The sequence below is a fragment of the Coffea arabica genome, chromosome 5c (genome assembly GCF_036785885.1).
Source record: "Coffea arabica cultivar ET-39 chromosome 5c, Coffea Arabica ET-39 HiFi, whole genome shotgun sequence".
NCBI classification, from domain to species: Eukaryota; Viridiplantae; Streptophyta; class Magnoliopsida; order Gentianales; family Rubiaceae; genus Coffea; species Coffea arabica.
Window position 1 is genome coordinate 8,383,962 of NC_092319.1, and position 20,704 is coordinate 8,404,665.

Genomic DNA, 20,704 nt, shown 5'->3' on the forward strand with positions numbered 1-20,704 from the left:
TTCATATCCATACCTATGAATATAATAAAATGCTAAAGTTTTAATAAATTTATTTTCTGGGTTACAAGTATAAAAGTTGGATTAATGTAGTATAATCTTTGAAATTACAGTAAATTTACCCATATATTAAGTTTCGTAACTTTCAAATATATTTTGTATCATTTACATTATGGATTTGTATGCATTTTTTTTTATCAAACTCATTTTTTTATTGGCAAATGGTACTTAAATTATTATAAAATGTCATTTTATAATAATCATATTTTTTTATAGGTGAATAGTATGTAAATTGCTAAAATTGTGAATTTACAAATGATTAAATCTTACTACTTTGTGGCCTATATTAGTTTGGTCGACTAAAAAATTATGCAACATTCTCTAATACACACATATTATTGCATAGCTTGATAGCCTACTTGTAGTATTTATGTTCTAATACGTTCTCTAAATCTTTTCATTGCATCTAATGTGATGATGATATATCACAGAATCTATAGAATCTATATGATTATGGTAATGGTTTACGACTTTTTTTTTGGACATACTTAAATTTACTTTAAGTATGTTCAACATTAAAGTTGGAGGCCATAGAATCCGTGTTTTGTATAAATTAATCCAAATTTGAAGGATTTTTTATACTTTACATACAATCGTGAACACAAAGTGAGACAAAGAAGTCGCCCCAAACTTTACAAAGCTAATGTTAATAGAATGATTGTGAGAGATCATCCACTTTGAAGGGTTAGCATAATCTGCACTGAGAAAGCATATTCAACCAAAATTCTATTGCTGTCCAAAATGGAAAATTCCAGCCCATGAGATTTAATGTGTGCCATGAGACTTAATGTGCGACTGCATAGCAGACCAGCACACAATGCATATTCAACCAATTTGCTTGTTTTCCCCAAAGAATCTACAATTTAATCCCGATTCAGGACAACCAATTTGCTTCTTTTCCCCAAAGAATCTACAATTTAATCCCGATTCAAGACATTAGAGACGACAACAATTAGGCAAGTAACTCAATTCACCTGTGCTATAAAATGGAGTCTGTCTCAAGTTGGTCCTGCACGACCAAGAAAACTAATGAACCTTAAATACAGGCAATAACCAATCTCAGCTATTAAAAAGTTACCAATATCTTCCATACAAAAATAAAAGAATAATTGAAATGAGTTATAGGAAAAAGGAAAAAAGAAAAGGAAGTGGTCACAAGCTATTTTGAACATCATTTCTTTCTGCTTTATTTGATAATAAAATATAAGCTCAAACTTTGCTTTTGTTGTGTAATAATTGTGTAAACTAATTTAGGCATTTAATGTCACTACAAGAAGTAAGGGTTTTAGTGACAACAAAAGTTGTCACAAAGGACAAATTTTTGGTCAAATGCAGTTACCATCTGATCTTTTCTCCTATAACTCCTGATTGTTCCAAAAAGATGGGCAATTTTGGGTCTCTTGCTGGAGCTGCATGTTCATTCATATTTGTTAGTTGGGATGTCCTTCCATACACTAAATTCTTTAGCTGGTAATCTGGGTTTGTCGGCTTCATGTTCAACGTCATTGTGCCACATTACTATCAACTAACTAGTTCAATACTTTTAGGGGGGAAAGGGGTGGGAAGGACAAATTAGTATCTAAATCTCCACATTCAGAAAAAAGTTGTAATATTACCTCCATGCAAGATTGTTTTTGTGGGCAACTTGAGCAGCAAATTTTCTGCCATCACATATTTTATAAACCATTAGCTCATGTTTGTTAGGAAATTAGATTAATTTCTTTTAGGCAGGTTTCTTATTTTGTGTAGAAGTAACTAATTTTCTAATTGGTTTTAGTTACTTGAAGTAGTAGCCAAGGAATTTTCTATTTTATTTAGAATTAAAAGTTATTTCCTATTCTGTACAAGTCTAAAAATTAGAATTGGTTTCCTATTATTATTTGGATTTTTGACCAGGTAATGTTCCCTATAAATAGGTGAGTTGTCATACTATACAAGGGACACAAAAAAAAAGAGCACACAAGAGGCGACATGTAGTCTTATACATGGATGGTGAGAAAGGATTCTTAAGAGATGAGAAATGGTATACAAAATTTGGGTTTAGGTACAAGTTGTATTTTTGTATAAAATTTTCCTCTCGTAATAAAGAATGGATTTCTCTTTGTGATCGTAGATTCAATGGTGAAGTTAAACTACGTTAAATATTGTGTGTTGTTTATCTTTCATACTTGTGGCTTGTTTGCCATTAAATTGTTATATACTTGATATCTCAATAGTTGTGTGTTCCGTGTTTGAATCCTAACAAGTGATATCAGAGATTGGTTGCTAGACTGGACTGCTCACGTGCAATAGAGCAAGGTTCATACTTGGATCCTGGTTAACTATTGAAATCAAGTGAGTTGGTAGCTATGATCAATTGAACAATTTAATGGGCGGTATCCTTTTTTCAATGATTTGGCAAAAAACATTGATGGTGAAGGATGAGAAGCCGAAAAGCATGAAAACACTTGACGGTGAATTTAAGTAGGTGAATCAAGGGTCAAGAAAAAGGTGGAATCCAATGTTAATTTTTGGGCGTGAATCAGTGGAAACTTTCTCACACCTCCAATGGTTGATATCTCATCCCAGTGACTTTTATATTTTGGTTATGTTCTTTGGATGGTATGGCATGTGTCCTAAAAAAATAAAGAGATCTAATTTTCATGCGCCAGAAGACTCTGACAGTTACAAGTTTTTCGTTTTATGTGGAATTTTGAAAATCACACGTGGCCAGACAGTCCTGAGGATGGGAAGAAATATGGTGATTTTACCACTTGATTGCCTCAATGGTTAGGATTAGAACTCACAGAAGGAGATCTCAAGTTGCAAGTGGTGGTGAGAAAAAATCTTACAAAGGGAGATAGTGAATTGAGACATCTTCTCACGAGTCAACTGGAGGTTGGATTCAGGATAACTATATATGTTCATTTATCGATTGAATCAATTTGATATCAGAACTATATTGATTCGGGTGTGCAATTCGGTACCATATTATTTGATAATTGAAGGCAAATGGTTGCTAAAAAATTTAGAAAATTGGTTTAATTTCTTTTAAGCAGGTTTCTTGTTTTATGTGGAAGTAATTAGTTTTCTAATTAGTTTCAGTTACTTGAAATAGTAGTCAAGAAATTTCCTATATTGTTTAAGAGTGGAAGTTATTTCCTATTATGTACAAGTTTAGAAATTAGAATTGGTTTCTTGTTACTATTTAGGTTTTTGATCAGACAATGTTCCCTATAAATATATGAGTTGCCATACTACACAAGAGATACAAAAAAAAAAAAAAAAGGGACACACAAGAGGCGATATGTAGTCTTATACATAGGAGATAAGAGATAGTATATAAGAGTTGGATTTGGGTTCAAGTTATATTCTTGTATAGGATTTTCCTCTCATAATAAAGAACGGGTTTCTCCCTGTGGACGACGTAGACTCAATGGTGGAGCCGAACCATATTAAATATTGTGTGTCGTTTATCTGTCATACTTGTGATTTGTTTATCATTAAATTGTTATGCAATTGATATGTCAATAGTTGTGTGTTCCGCGCTTGCATCTTAACAATGTTGAAAGTAAAAACTAGGTTCTTTTAAGTATTTTGATTAGTTTGATTCTATATACTGGCAGCCAGTGTCTTGAATGCCCTTTTTAGTTTCTTTGTTTCTTTTTACACTTGTACTATTAATTTTGTTTCCATAGCAAATGTAGGATTAGTCGTGAGATCGAAGCTTGACTACTTGATTAGCAATAATATTAGTTGCATGTCTTATAAGATATTAGCTACTCAGTTAATTTTTCACCAAGGGAATCCATTAAGAAATTTTGAAGAAGCAGAGTATATTCATGTCCATAAACCAAAACTTTTTATTTTCCGTAATTTTCTTTTAGCCAGGAATTTAAGAAATCATAGTTAGTGTAAAGAGAACCTGATACTGGTTGGGTGGTGCAATTTAGTTTGAAGGAAGGGTTTTTCTTATAGTTGCTGAAAACTTGTCTTAATTACATTTTACCTCTTATGGTTTAGCGTTTTCTACAAAACCTTTCCTATATTTTAAAGTTATACAAAACCCTTTCACTATTTGGACTAAAGTGTCAAGGTGACAGAAATAGTCTTCTGTAATGAAACTAACTGAAATGTTGATTACTCTTACTTAGAAACTAAAATAATTAAAGTATCCAAGATATATAAATATAATATGCATCACATTTTAGTCCCTTATGATTTAATGATTTACTATATAACTCCCTTATAGTTTTTAAGATCTATACATAAACCTCCTATAGTTAACAGATAATTTTCATCTTAACATATGAGCACTTTCCACATTTTAATTGACTCCATTATGAAATGCAAATTTCGTCAATTTGATACTTCAATTCAAATTATTAGGAGATTATATATAATTTTTAAAATTATAAGAGAATTATGTGAAAAAACTCTAAAGTACAGCAGGATACCTACTTTCAGGTGTCAACGTGGATATGGGCTTGCGCAATTGCAGGATTACCGGTTGAAGTTAAATGATGGCCCAAATCAGGCAATGACCAAAGGTCCTTCAAACTTTTTTTTTAATTATTTTTTAAGAAAAAAGGAGAAATTTTGAAACTTGTAGCATGACAAGTTGACCATAGAAGTACATAAGACTTGAATATGTGAGCAGTGACTTCACCTACACTTGACGAGTCCAGAACGTTCATCTCTTATTCAAAAGACTAGAATCTGCACACATTCATTTGAATACGATGAAGACTTGCAGTAAACAGGACAAAATACACACAACCACGCACTTCTATTAAAAGCTCGGTAGACATTAGAAAGCCTAACTTTCCAATTTCATCTTCAATCGAGTGATTGAAGCAAATACATAACCAGAAGATCAACGAAATGAAGAAAGCAGAGCTGGTTTTCATTCCTTCACCAGGGATGGGTCACCTGGTATCAACTGTTGAACTAGCAAAGCTTCTTATTGATCGTGGTGAACAATTATCGATCACGGTTCTGATTATGAAGCTGCCTTTTGATAAAAAGGTGAGTAGCTACACAAGTATGCTGTCAGAGTCTTCAGATTCACGCATAAGGTTTCTTGATCTCAAACCAGAAGAGTCTTCTTCGCAATTGACATTTTCTAGTACGTTTCTGTATCATTTTATCGACAACCACAAAAGTAGTGTAAGGGATATTCTTGCAGAAATGTCTAATTCTGCCTCGTCTAATCTCGCTGGAGTTGTCATTGACATGTTTTGCACCTCCATGATTGATGTGGCCAATGAATTTGGGGTTCCCTCGTATATATTCTATACATCTGGTGCTGCAATGCTTGGCCTTGTATTGCATATGCAGAGTCTGAGAGATGATTTTAATGAAGATGTGACTAATTACAAGAATTCAGATGTTGAGTTAGCTATTCGAACTTATATTAATCCTGTTCCGGCTAAAGTTCTACCTTCGGTAATCCTTGACAAGGACGCAGGTTGCGACATGTTTCTCAACCAAGCCAAAAGATACAGGGAGACCAACCAAGCACTGGCGGATTTAAGGTAGGGGCACTGGGGGCACGGGCCCCACTGCTCCCCTTAAATTTCTACAATATGCATAGAATTTTAGGTAAATTCTGTAGTGTGTTCAGCATATCCAACACAGGTGTGGAAAGTAAAGAATATGGCAACGAAGGCGCCACGTTGCAACCTGACAAGTAGGGACGATGAAGGGAATATTTGTAAGAAAGCAAGTGGTGACCGATAACGGCGGTTTGGAAATGTTGCGTTTGTAGTTGCTGGAAATGTATTGGGGTATCACAGAATTAACATAAATGTAGTGGCCTTAGGAATAAAACACGGAAGAGGAAGCGTAAGCAGTACTAAACAAAGGGGATAATTTCACAAACCTCCCCTGAGGTTTCTGACACTTGCACTGAGACTATGACCGCGTTTTAAAATTTTCACCTAGCTGCCTTGGCAGAGTGTTGGGGTCCATTGCTCACGCTGCAGAGCGCTGAAATGACCTATTTGTCCTCAGCGGATGGTTTAGATGACTGACATTAATTAAGTAGACAAAAGCATCAGGAGGTTGGTAATTACATTTAACTAGAATAATCGAAATTTAATGTCTAATGAAGGTGATTAAAAAACCAATTCTCCTAGGCAAAACATACTACAAAGTCTACCATTTTTCCCATAAAGAGTTGGTATGTTATGGGCCATTTTTTTTTAACAGTCACATATTTAAATTACGTCAAATACATAACTTGCTAGTTTTCCTTCGTGCGGTATTTAACCAATGTTTCTCATAAAGAGCCCGTACGAAACATACTATGCCAGTTTCCCATAAAGAGCTGGTATGTTATGGGCAATTTCTCTATTTTTTTAACTTTCACATATTTAATTTTTGTTAAATACAAAACATACTAGTTTTCCTTTGAGGGGTATTTAACCAATTTTTCTCATAAAGAGCTGTTATGTTTCCCATAAAGAGCTGGTACAAAACATACCACAAAACCTGCCAATTTTCCATAAAGAACTGGTATGTTATGGGCAATTTCTCTTCTTTTTTTAACTTTCACATATTTATTTTCCGTTAAATACCAAACATACTAGTTTTCCTTTGGGCGCTATTTAATCAATTTTTCTCATAAAGAGTTGGAATGTTTCCCATAAAGAACTGGTACAAAACATAGTTTTGCCAGTTTCCCATAAAGAGCTGGTATATTATGAGCAATTTCTCCTCTTTTTTTTTTTAACTTTCACATATTTATTTTCCGTTAAATACCAAACATATTAGTTTTCCTTTGGGCACTATTTAACCAATTGTTCTCATAAAGAGTTGGTATGTTTCCCATAAAGAGTTGGTACAAAATATAGTTTTGCCAGTTTCCTATAAAGAGCTGGTATGTTATGGGCAATTTTTCTTCTTTTTTTTAAGTTTCACATATTTATTTTCTGTTAAATACAAAACATACTAGTTTGAATATATTAGTGCATAATCATCTCTACCCTTTTATTAACAAGCAATCTTGTACAAATATAGGGAGGGGTCTCAGTGCAGGTGTTAGAAACCTCAGGGGAGGTTTGTGAAATTATTCCCTTTCAAAGCCATGCTGGTGCCACCGCAGAGGAAGCGTATTACATACTAAACACAGCCATGCTGGGGCCAGCAGTGATAGGTGTTTTTGAACACCGCTGGTGAGGTCAGAAGTGAAGAAAAAATTTGGTAAAGAAGAAAGCAAGGCGGAATAGCAGAGGGGGTGGCTACTGGCGTAACTTCAGGCGCCGGCTGTGCCGGTAGATATATCTGAGGAAGGACCTTCCGAAACTATATTGACTGAATGCAACGCCGTAAAACAGAAGCAGAGAAATCAAAGGTGAGTACTTTCGTCCATAACTTTAAAAATTGGATTAAAATAGCGAGTACTTGTACGTCTACTACGGTGAAGTTTACAGTTGTTGTATGAGGCAATGATAGAGGAATTAGGAATACGAAATACGGGGAGTAAGACCCACTGGCTTCGAACAAAGAGGAAAAGATGCAAGAAAATTATCGATGTTTTTTTGTGCACCGAGCATTGTGTACGTAGGATACCAACTGAAAGGTTGGTCTACTAATTTTTATTAAATTGTGTAAAGGAAATTAAGTAGAAATGAGTAAGCACGTGAAGAAGATGTTGTAACAGGACTAAAAACAGAGTGATTTGGATGGCTGTGTGGACATAGACATTGGCTCCCAGATTGCATTGCGAATGCTTTTGTGAAGAGAATTAAAAAAACTCCCAGTACAAGTTGAGTAGTTTAGTATAAATGAATATGCATGGCGATAGTGGTATGTTGTGCTAAAGGTTGATATAATTGCATCAGTTACACTTCCACATAATGTGTATATGAATGTTAGAGTAATCTTTATCGTCTGCATTTTGTAAAAGTTGTGAGGTACAGTATCGTTTCTTAACTTAAATGATCGTGTATATCTGTTTTTTTCCATAAATAGACGATCAATATTTATGTTACAAACAAAAGCATATGGGGAGGCTGAAAAAAAAGGTTAAGCGATCATGGTTAGAAAAAACGTTGACCCACACAGGGCTTGTAACTATTGGGCAGGATTAGGCGCTTCAAACTCGTGACATGGTGCAGGAAACAGAGAATGGAAAAATAAAGATGGATGGTTGCAGCCAAAAAAGGTCATTTGACCTTAACATGGAACCTGAGTGTGACCGAGACACATACACTCCAGAAATCGTTGGTTCAATTGGAGGACATGAAGATGAGGAGACAGATGAATTGGTGGGCGCAATAGGCGTGGATGACGTAATGAAATTAACATTTGACACGGAAGAAGAAGTTGGGGAATTCTATAATTTGTATGCGAAACTAAGCGGATTTGGGATTTGTAAAAGTAATGGCAAACGAGATGCAGATGGCATTTCAAGATTTAGAAAATGGGTATGTTGTTGTGAAGGCCATAGGGATGTAAAGTGGTTTAATTATGAAAACTGAAAAAGAGAAGCAAAACCAATCACAAGAATCGAGTGTGGGGCTTGCTTTCGCGTGAAATATGACATAGAATCGGTAAAGTATGTGGTGACATGTTTCATTATGGAGCACAATCACCCGCTGGCATCAGAGGCAAGTGTGCAACACATTAGGTCGCATAAAAAAGTCAGTGATGCGGAATATGCGCAGGCCAAAAGTCTGAAGATGGTTAGGGCCAGAATATGCCAAATAATGAAACATTTTGTTATCAAAGCCAGAGGATACAGTAACGTGGGATTTTGCATTAAGGATCTGTATAACCGAATGGACGAGGAACGTAGAAAAGATATTTTCAATGGCGATGCAAAAGGGGCACTTGGGTTCTTGGCAGCGAAAAAGGATGCCGATGACATGTTCTTTTATAAATATCATGTAGATAACGAATGAAGATTGGCAAGATTGTTTTGGGCAGATTCTAAATCTCTTGTGGACTTCAGTATATTTGGAAATGTGTTGGTGTTTGATACGACATACAAAACAAATAAATATCGCAAGCCACTAGTTGTACTTGCAGGAGTAAACAACTATTTGAACAGTGCTGTTTTTGGTTGTGCACTGTTGTCAGATGAGAGGATTGAGACATATGAATGGGTGTTAAGTATATTTATAGAGGCTATGAAAGGTAGAAAGCCAGTAGCAGTGATGACAGATGGGGACAGTGCAATGCAAAGAGTCATAAAGAATCTTCTCTCGGATGCTTGTCACAGGCTATGTTCGTGGCACTTGCACAGAAATGCACCAAGTAATATTCGCTGCGAAGAGTTTAATAACAAGTTGTATAATCTGATGGTGAGAAAGTGCAGCACTCATGAGTTTGAGGATCGGTGGTCTAGGTTAGCTAATGAATGTAGGGTGGGAGAGAATGACTAGGTGAAAAAGTTGTACCGGAGGAGAAGGTTATGGGCAAAGGCCTATTTACGCGGTAATTTTTTCGCAGGTATGAGAAGTATTCAAAGGTGTGAGAAAATGAATGCTTTTCTGAACGAGTACCTGAATGAAAAAATGCGACTATATGAATTCGTTAGAAGTTTTGACTTGGCAATAGCATGGTTTCGACATACTGAGAGCAAAGCAGTTCACACAAGCGCAAACACAAAACCAGTGTTAACCACAATTCTGCCCGAATTAGAGAGAAGCGCAGCGGAGGTGTTTACAAGGAATGTGTTCTTCATGGTGAGGAAGCATTTGAACAGGCAAGGACTTTTAATTTCTGAGAGCTGGAGCGAGGAGGGAGAGAGTTGTACATATTATTACTCGAAATATGGTGAACATGAAACAACTTGGAGGGTGGATTATGATAGGTCGATGGAGAAGCTAACCTGCTCTTGCATAAAATTCGAGTCAAAGGGAATTCCGTGTGTTCATATGTTTCGCGTGATGGTGGTAGAAGAAATGAATAGAATCCTAGAATCATGCATTTCAGAGCGGTGGACAAAGGGAGTTTACTGTAATAATAATAGAATGACAGCATTTGTTGCAGACGAACAGATGACACAAATGGCCAGATATGGCACTTTAAAGTCCAGCTGTAATAGTATGTGTTACTATGCCTCATACATGGATGATGAGTTTAATGACCTGCAGCAGATGTTCGACAAGCATTTTGTGGACCTAAAGGAGAAGTGAATTGACAGAGGATATGGGGGAGACGAATTTGCAATGGATTCAAGAGTGAGGATCGATAGAAGTAGAAGAACATTCATATTGTTAGACCCCAGGGTGTCTCGGGCTAAAGGTGATCACAAGCAAGCGGAAGCAAAGAACAAAAGAAAGTGCGGACATTGCAGGTACTATCGGAATTCCATACGTAGTTATACAGTAGTTATTCGATGTAATACATGAACCGGACACTGAAGGTAATAATGAAAAAGTTGGTATTTTTCGTTGGTATTATCAACACCAAAACCTTAAAAAATAATTAAAAGTGCCTACAAAGTATATATCTGTTAATGGAAATGCAAGAAAGTTGAAGTGATGTAATATTAGCATTCCGACAGTTTAGTTAACGTGATTACTTGTAGTCAGAAATGATTTGACATGTAATATATGGGTTGAAAATTGCAGGCAGGTCACAACCAACAAACATGCCCATACAAAAAGAATTCCCACAACACAGCAGTTTATGCTGAATGGATGGAAAATTCTTTGGATGAGTCGCTGGAAAAATCATTTGAAACTGGTACGGGTTGGAGCCACTCTGGCGAATGGATAGGACAAGAATTTGTAGCACAACCATGCGATAGTGGTGGAAGGGACACAGGTGGCCAGCAAAGAAGTGAAGGACAAAGATGAGCCACTGCTGTTGTGATGCTGCGGTGTGCAGTTAGGCAATAAATCAGACAGGTGTACTTTGATGAGTACAGGTCGAAGAGTAATCTTTCCATCAAACACGTAGGAAATTGTAGAAGTGGAACAGTTTATATGTTTCCTTCGCATTAATTTGTTTTGAGCATGAGTAGGCGACATGGTATTCGTGAATGTGGAGAATTCTGGCAACAGCTTGCGATGGAGCAAAATAAAATTTGATTCCGTTACCATCAAAGTGGAAATAATGTAAGGTTGAATGTCTGATGGGCCATTGTAAGCTGTTATGTGAACAGTAAGGCCCAACGCCTTTTCACTTTTTTGCCATCGTTCCATTCATTTGTGAGAACAGTAACTAACATTTCTCCCCGCCTCTTTTCATTGCTCATAATACTTATGCATCTCTTCATCGCACTAGTTTTTGGTCTGTTAAGGTTTACAACTAAGAAGATGTTCGGCTTTGAAGCAACGTATGGTCATTATTTAATATCTGAATTAATGCAATGCTTAGTTCTAAATATTAAGCTATTTAATTATGTAATATATTTTGATTTTAGATTTTGTAATGTGTAGACGGTTTAGGGGACTTGTAGAGTTGAAGTACATAATCCTTTTTCCGAATTTTAATAAATTGGAGTCGTTTCTGTGTTGGTTTCCGACTTTTGTAACAACATTCGCGGAATTGAAATTGATTTGAACTGTTATTTTACTAAAATATTATAATTTGCAAAAACTGGGTTCATGGGAAGATAGATTGTTGCCTATTTCACATTTAATTGAATACACGTATCTGTACTTTACACGAAGCGTCCAAGGCTCAGGAACTGTGGATTCTAATTGTCTGTTCCGATTCTTTTGTGATTCCAGTGTATTTGTACGTACTTTGTGCGTACATGTCCACTTAAAAGTATTACGTGTTTATTATGACTTCGTTCCGTGACATGAATACATTGTCGCCGCTGTCATTAGATTTTGCTGTGCAAAATCTAATTTCCGTTTGATACATAAATGTTGGTAACTAAAATCGAAAAAGTTCCACACAAATATTTTTTATGAAAAGGAAACTGCTAGATTTTGTATTTAACAAATTTTAAATGTCAAGTTACGAATAAAAGATATTGGGCGTAACAGACCAACTGCTTACGGCTTCTTATGTAATCCTCAAAAGAATACCAGCTATTTTTGCCAATTCTACGCTGAATCATAACATTTAGGTAAAATACATAAATGGTTATAAAATATTAGGATTGAGAACGTGTATCCAAACTGAAAATTTTTGGGATGCTCGCCTAGTGGTAGATGTATTTAACACATGTTAAACATAAAATGTGGAAAAAATATATTGGGCAAAACGTACCAGCTCTTTATGGCCTATTTGCATTACACCAACAAAATAGTAGCTATGTTTGCGCATTTCACTCTAATGTATGACATTTCATTTAAATACGTGTTTAAATACGTGAATGTTTGTAACTAAAATTGGAAAAGTGTGAAAGTAATATCTTTCGCAACCGGAAATCGGTAGATTTCGTATTAAACAAATTTTAAATATGGGGTAGTATGAATACAAGATGTTGGCCATAACAAAGCAGCTCTTTATGGGTTTTCTACATTACATCAACGAAATACTAGCCTAACACGTAATGTTTCACTCTAAAACATTACATGTTAGTAAAAAACGTAAAAATTTGTAATTGAAAATGAACAAGTGTTAGACTCTTATTTGTACGAAAGCGAAACTGGTAGATATTGATATATCACAAATTGTGAAGATACATTGTATTTGTAGTTATTTATTGCGCATAACATGCCACCTCTTTACGGGTTTTGTTTGCATCACATGAACAAAACTCTAGCTTTGTATAGCCAGTTTACCATGAAACATTACATTAAGTGGATTGCTAAAATGTTTGTTGAATGAAACTGGAAAAAGTGTTCCACAACTATTGTTATGAAGTGGAAACTGGTACATGCTGCTTTTAAACAAATTTTAAATATCGGATAGTACCTAAAAATGATATTGGCCGTAACATAGCAGCTTTTTATGGCTTTTTTGCATTACATCAGCGAAATACTAGCTAATGAAGGCCATTTCACTCTGAAACATTACATTTAAGTTAAATACGTAAATGTTTGTATGTCGAATTGGAACATTGTTACACTCGTATTTGCACAAAAGCGGAATAGGTACATTGTGATATATATTACAATTATTAAATATCAAATATTCAATTAAACTAAAAAAGTACGTGTATACAAATAAATTTGCCGCATTATCATAAACTAAATGCGGACAACAAATGAATGAAGATAAATTGTTGCATAACATGGCAATCTATCCAAATAACCTTTCCATTAAATGTCTATTAACATCACAAACTATTCAACCCACGTACGTGCCTAACTGATATTTATCGAATTAACATTAGAGGTAGACCTATATATAGTAGTATATTTATCGTTTTTGTAATGGACTTACATAGAGTCGTTTTGTGTGTGTCGTTCGTTGCGAAACATTAGGCTTATCCCCGCCATTGTTTGATTGTTCATTACTGTTGGGGAAAACCTATTCGCCCAAACCCCAAATTCTTGTTAAAGGCGTTGTCCCTCGACACCGTGGGAGCGCCGTGCTCTTCTGTTTGACAGAGATAAAGTTAGGCGGTGTAGCGGAGGAGATTAACCTTTGTGAATGGCTTTATCCTCTTCTGCTAGGTCGGTCAATAGCACGATATGGCCGACATTATATTGCAATTGTGATCGTAGCTGTGTAGTTCGGGTTGTCTGGAAGTCTGAAGCAAATAGGGGCCACCACGCTAACGCTCAGGTAAGTTCTTTGGTAGTACTGTTCCGGGCACAATTTTTCGATTGCTAAGGTACTTGTATTGCAGAGGCTATGTCGAACATTCATTGCCTGGTGTGATGAGTTTGCTCGAGCAACAGGGTTTCAAGTTCCCGATCCCGCCCCCTCAAGTGCCGACCCTGTCAGCAATAGATCCGCGGCAGAGTTACCCGGCATCATAGCTGAACTGAGAAGCATGCAAAGGAACGTGACGATCCTTAACATTGTTGTGGTTGCTGTCGTGGCAATACTCGTTGTTGTGGTTCTAAAATCGTGAAGTGCTCTGTTCGTTTTGATTCCATTCCCTCCCACCCCCTGTACAGTACTCAACTGTGGTGTCCAATAGCATAGAATGGGCATTTAGCGTTATTTACAGCCTGTTGGCCTTTGTTTGCTAGTGCCGTGGCCTTACCTTTTGTCCATCCTTCGTCAGGCAGACGGTGGCGCATGTGCGTCTGCCCACCGAAACTGGCGGAGTGTGTCTGTGTAAATGACGATTTTGCATCATATATTACACGAGGGAATGCGCTTTTGGCGCCAGTTTACATTGTGCATTATATTTGTTTTGCTAAAACGCCTATTGCTTTTTTCCCCCGAAATATGTGTGAGGATGAGGTAGTAGGGAACGTTGATTCAGCGATGAACTTCATCACTCACTATACGGGCAATCACAGTATTGTTACTTTCATACTTCTGCTTAGCCATACAGGTGAACAATCGGAAGCTTATGTAGAACCATTTATGATCCCCTTACAATATTAGGCTTACAACGGCATTATTAGGCTCACAACAGCGAATTTTGTCGAGTAGAATGACGAAAGAAGTTCAAACATTTAAATTTGGAATTCAAGTTGCTCCCCTTATGACGATGAAACGGTGCACTCCTAATTATCAAGCATTACATATTAGCAGCCCCGGACCCCCACTCTTGTAACGCTAACAAGCAAAACCAAGCATGCTACGGCCAAAAAGACAAATTCGACTGAACCAAAAACAACCCATTCGCTCTAACTGCGAACCAAAAAGACAAAATATGATGTTGCAAAACCAGAATTAAAAGCACACCACTCTAGCTGTGAACCTTCACTCAAACCTCTCCACAATAAGCCCAAACATAGGGTTAATGGAGGCAACCGTGGTAGCTACTCTCAGAAAGCTGCGGTATTTCTTGCGGCGCACAGTGTGGAGAAGACTGTTAGTAGCACCTCTGTCTTCAAACGTGATCTCAATAGCCGATGGGTTCCAGCAAATGGTTGCGGTGTGAAGGTTGTCTCCGACGGCTACGTTATGGGTCATACTCGCGTGGAGTCCCTATTCAGCTATAAACCGTGCTACCGACCAGTTTTCAAAGTGGGCGCCGAAGAGAATCCAGACGTCCGTGTGAAGCAGTGTCTTCAAACTGAGGAAGTGTGCAACAAATGTGTCCTTGCCCACAAACCATGCATTGTAGGTCATGATGTAAAAAACCTTCAGGTTGTGCATAAGGGAGAGAGGACGACGTCGCCACTTGGCCAGCGACCGGAACACTTCCCGTTCGCAACGGGGTTGCGCACGGGTATGCAAGAAACGAGCAGCAACTGCGGATACTCAGCTCCGGGGAACCTATCCAAATGCACCAGTGCTTCCTCAAGAATCCACTTCACTCCAATGTGGTGAAGTGGATTGTGCTCATCTTGGAAGTAGCCGACCATTGCCCCGTTGTCGAGCACATGCATTTGAGGAAATCGTCCAAGCGCCATGCGTAGAGTCTGCTGGGCAGAATAATAGTGGAAGACGATGGTTCGGTGCAGCGTTTACAAGATACCAAAGGAAGCGAGTGTCTGGCGGAGCTAGAGACTACAGCAAATACAGAAACATGTGAAGGTTAGAGAAGGTTGTGGTATGAAGTAGAATGGGCATGCCGCATGCAAGAGCGAAAGCTGTTGTGTGAAGTGAACGTGGCGTAGAATGGGTATGCAAGGAACAAGTTTTGGTTGTGTGAAGGTCTTATATAGGAGAGGTTAGGGTTCATGGACCTCAGTTTAAATGGAGTGCATCGATTGAGTGGTTAGACTACGCTGCCGCTCTTGGAGGCATCCTTTTGTTGACTACGGTTAACAAACTGTATGATTAGTGAGTGTAACTTAGGTTAGGGGGAAAATGGGTTACAGTTGGCACTGCATGTTGTAAGATTGAAAATGCTTTCGAATACTCCAGAGCCCTTTCAGGCTTTTCCTCCTCCGTTGGAAAAAAAATTGATATTTGCCCCGTTATAAAATAAAGCACCAGCTCCTTATGGCTATTGGGTGGGATGAGTATTGGAATATGATATTGGGTTTAAAATGGGTCAAATCCCAATTGTAGACATTAATTGATGGAAAATCTTGAGAAATACTTGGGTACCCATTGGACTCAAATAGCAAGGGCTCCATTTGGAATAGCTGTTTTTTGAGTATTTTTGAATTATTTTATTATAGTAGTGTATATGAAAATTTTTTACTATAAAATATGTTTGAAATATTTGATATATTAATATGGATGAGATGTTTTTTAAGTTATTGTATGTTACCGTAACATTGTATTTGAAAAACTTATTTTTTGAAAAAATAGTCAATCCAAACGAAGTCTTAGATTGAAGAATTATCTTTAATACTTTTCATAATCATACCAGCGGATATAATCTAGCAGTCTTCCTAGTCATTAAATACTAGAATTTTCAGTACTTCAGTCAGTTTAGATCTGTCATCCTTAAATAATGACGAGGATAAATATTGAACACCCTAGGTGTCTTGGCCATCTTGATATATGTTGGAATATGACTGTACATATTTTCTTTTATTTGTTAATCCAATTTTGAAATGGGAATCCTGAGTATAAAACACTTGCATGTTTATTTAATAAAACTAAAAGAAATTTAAAAGATGAAAAATATTAAAGTTATATAAAAAAATAAAAAGTGAATTAAAGGAAAAAAATATGTAGAGAATAGATTTAGGTATTGGACGGGATCAATCTAAACCCATCCCAAAGCGATCCCGCCCATGTTAGTCCCAAAGCACATATGGGTAAGGTTCAACCCAAACCCATATGCCTCCATTCTATTTCAAACCCAAACAAATCCCGCCCTTCCTGCTCATTTTGCCACCTCTAGTTTTCCGTTACAGATCAATCTGTTATTTGCTTTGTACGGGAACAAGCACATAGCAGTTGTTTTCGTTAAATTAATTTTTTTATCAGTGACAATGTCAGACTGTGGTTCTCTAATATAACACCGCATCTTTGTGGCTTGTGGCTTTACTCCATTACAAGAAGAGAGTACCCCGTTTTGAGCATCAACAAATTTGTGGATTTTACAAAAAGTCATTATAAGATGGTTAAACACCAGCTCTTTATGGCTTTCCTCCAGTATAAGTAAGCATACAGTACACATTTAACCCGAATACAATTAACGATAGTATTTAATTGACTTAAAAATTAACCGTTGTCCAATACAACACGTGCTGTTTATGGCTTTGGTCCATTACAGTCACACAGTACCCATTTGGAGGTAACCAAGCAATTTTTGCTTGAATTCAGACTACGTACCGGCAACATAATCTGAAAAAGTGTTAAACACCAGCTCTTTAAGTGTTTCCTCCATTGAAAGAAACAAATACGGTTCAATGGGGCATGCAAGACAGGAGTTATTCGTGCCCAAGGCTGTGTTTGGCCTCAACTGCACGGCCTCAACTGCATTTGACCAATTCTGTCTCCTACAAGATTAATCAAACTTGAGCTACAGTACCTTCACAGAACTTTTTTTTTGCATTTCTATGACCATCCCTCGAATAGCTTCAGATATTGTTTACCAAAAAAAAAAATGACTGGCTACAAATTCTTTGCTCAAATCTATAGGAAAATTTGTTGACAAACACCCAGATTACAAACTTAAAAATTGGGGCCAAAATTGTGCTGCCGAATGATTAAAGCCTGCACACGGTCATCAAACCGAGTCGCATGGTCCATTTAGCTTAGGTTAGATAGAAGATTTAGCTTCTTGGGGTTGGTCCGATAAGACTGGCGCCAGTGATGCTTGTTGGATAAGCTGCTTTGACTTGTACGGTTACATCACTACATTCAGTCGGATAACATGCATCGACAGGGCATGAACGGTGAATATTTCGATGGTGGCCCACCTATCGACGTGATTACCAACAGTGCAGCTTTTGGCTACGGTGTCATGGATTGCGTGTTTGCCGGCCACTTGCCCCTTCACATTTGCGTAGGGCGGCAATTGTGAAGGGGTTAACATCGATCAATGCCCCTCTATAATATCCAAACTCCAGTTCATCTGTCCAGTGACTTCAAGGATGCAAGTGTAATGTGATTAAACTTCTGCAGCTAATGTGTTCAAACCGAATGTTTATGATGGTATTATCCAAAATTTAAAAAATGGTTCAAATATATTACAACATCTACATAATTTTGCGACCAATTGATCTGATTAACAGGAGCTTGAAATTATGTTATATAACATTTTTTATGAAGCACCCAATCTGTATGTGGGCACTAAAATTCTGTACAGTTTTAAGCTGCGGTTACGTAACATTAAATTGAGTAGCATTAATTAATGAATAATGTGACCAATTACGTAATTCATTACACGGCATGTGTAATGTGCAGCCTTGGACATTAGTCTTGTTACTAGTACTTCACATTTGGCGGATAACCCGATTAGCGAAAGAATGAAAGAATTGGTTTTGAAATGCGTTGTTCATTTTATTTTGTTTGCAAGGGTTGAATGATCTTTCAGTTAATTTTTCATTTTGTCATGGTCCCTTTACACTGTGATTGTGTAAATTTAAATTTACAAAAATTATTACTGAATTTTGCCCCAAACTTATTCGTGGTTTAACACACTAATATTTTGACCCGTGCTATGCACAGGTGTCAATTTCAAATGAAAATAATATTGTGTATGTTAATATACATGGTACAGATTAATAAAAATATATATATGTATTTACACTAAAAATTTATCGGAAGTGATGCTTGATGTTTTAAACAAAATTAATCTACAATGATTTACATGATACAATAATTGTTAACACATTTAAGGAGAGGGTTAGATTGGGTGGTAAGATGAAAAGAGGTTTGAAAAAAATAATTAAGGGATAACCGCAGAAACCTCCCCTGAGGTTTCTGACACTTGCACTGACCTCCCCTCTAGGTTTAGCAATTGCATTTAGCACCCCTGAATAGGAACAAATCGTTGCAGAAACCTCCCCTGAGGCTTGATGTCCCATTAAAAAATTATTTGTAGAAATGAGATAAGAAGTCTCTTCCAATTTTACCCCTGATCTTGCTTGACAATTAGTGTTAACAAGGGAGGGGTATAGGCCCTCTAGCCTCAAGCAAGTTCAAGGGGTATAAATGCAACATATTTTTCATTCCAATATTTAGCTTGGTTTGATGAGTGTTTTGGAATTAATTGCAATTAAATTTCAAATTTATCGTTGATATCACAATTCTTATAAAACAAGAGCATTACACATATGACAAATTACACATACGTTATGTTAATTTTCACATGAGAGGTTTTGATATGAAATTATTTAATTAGACAAACATAAAGTAGTTAATTAGAAAAACACGAATTAGTTAGTTAGTTAATTACTTAGTTAGATACTTAGTTAGTTAATTAGTTAATTAATTAATTAGATAGCTAGTTAGCTAATTTGTTAAGCAGTTAATTAGTTAATAAGTTTAACATGCAAATAGTTTGTTAGTTTTAGACAGACAACAACTTTAGTTAATTAGTTAATTAGAGAATTACATAATTAGTTATTTAGATAAATGGAAATTAGTTCGGTTAGTTAATTAGATAATTACTTAATTAGTTAATTAGATAATTAGACAAATAGAAATTAGTTAACTAGTTAATTAGATCATTAGTTAGTTAATTAGTTAAGCAGTTAATCAGTTAATTAGTTTAACATGCAAATACTTTGTTAGTTTCGGACATGCAACAGCTTCAGTTAATTAGATACTTAATAATTAGTTAGTTATTTAATGACATAAATACGAATTAGTTATTTAGTTAATTAATTAGTTAGATAATTAGTTAATTAGATAATAGCTAATCAGATAAATTTGTTAATCGCTAATTACTTGATTAGTTTAACTAATTGTTTGATTAGTTAATTAGTTAATTAGATTAATAGAAATTAGTTAATTAGTTAAATACAATCGGGGGTACTCTAGTAAATTCACACATTTTTACCTTTTTAATTGACTCCAACTTTTTGTAGGAGATGTTACTGCTATTTTAAAATTGATAGGGGATATCAGTGCAAATGTAGTAATCTCAGGGGAGATTTCTGCAATTTTCCCAAAAAATAATGTATCGATATCCGGGACCCATCTATCACTATTGAACATATTAAAAAATAAAGTATAACTTCTTTTTATTTAGTTCCATTTTTGGAAAAAGAAATCTTTTTCATATGTTGTGCCCATCAATTTGTTGACTGCATTTAGATTAGCATTTTCCATACATTTGAACATAAATTTTGAAAAAAATTCATGTAATTTGTTAGCTTAGTTTTCAAAATTATGAAAAGTTATCATCCTTTCCCTCTTCTCTTATCGGCCACCTAGTCATTAGATGCCTCTTTCGACTTTTATATATTGTATCATGGTACCAGTCTCTCTAATTTTTTTTTTAATGTCTTTCATATTCCTGCAATCCCGTATCTTCTTCTCTCCCTTCTCCCCCCATCCTTGTAACCCATAATTTTTCAACCCTTCCAGTCACTTTTTAATGCCTCACCGTTGTCTTTTAAACCCTTCCCCCTCTATATGTAACCTCTAAATTCTTATCCCTCTGACCCAATGTATTTAGGTTTACCAATCATAATGCAAGTATAAGATTGAAAATTGATTACGATGGTTGCATTCATTAGGATCTAAAAATGGAAATTGAATAACTGATAATATGTATAATATCCTCAAGTACTACCATCAATATATATGTATATATTTA

General features: G+C 36.1%; 1 pseudogene; it reads left to right on the plus strand.

Moving 5' to 3' along the window:
• The first annotated feature begins 4,853 nt into the window (after positions 1 to 4,853).
• Positions 4,854 to 20,704, plus strand: part of LOC113689139 (anthocyanidin 3-O-glucosyltransferase 2-like) — a 58,068-nt pseudogene continuing 42,217 nt past the window's right edge.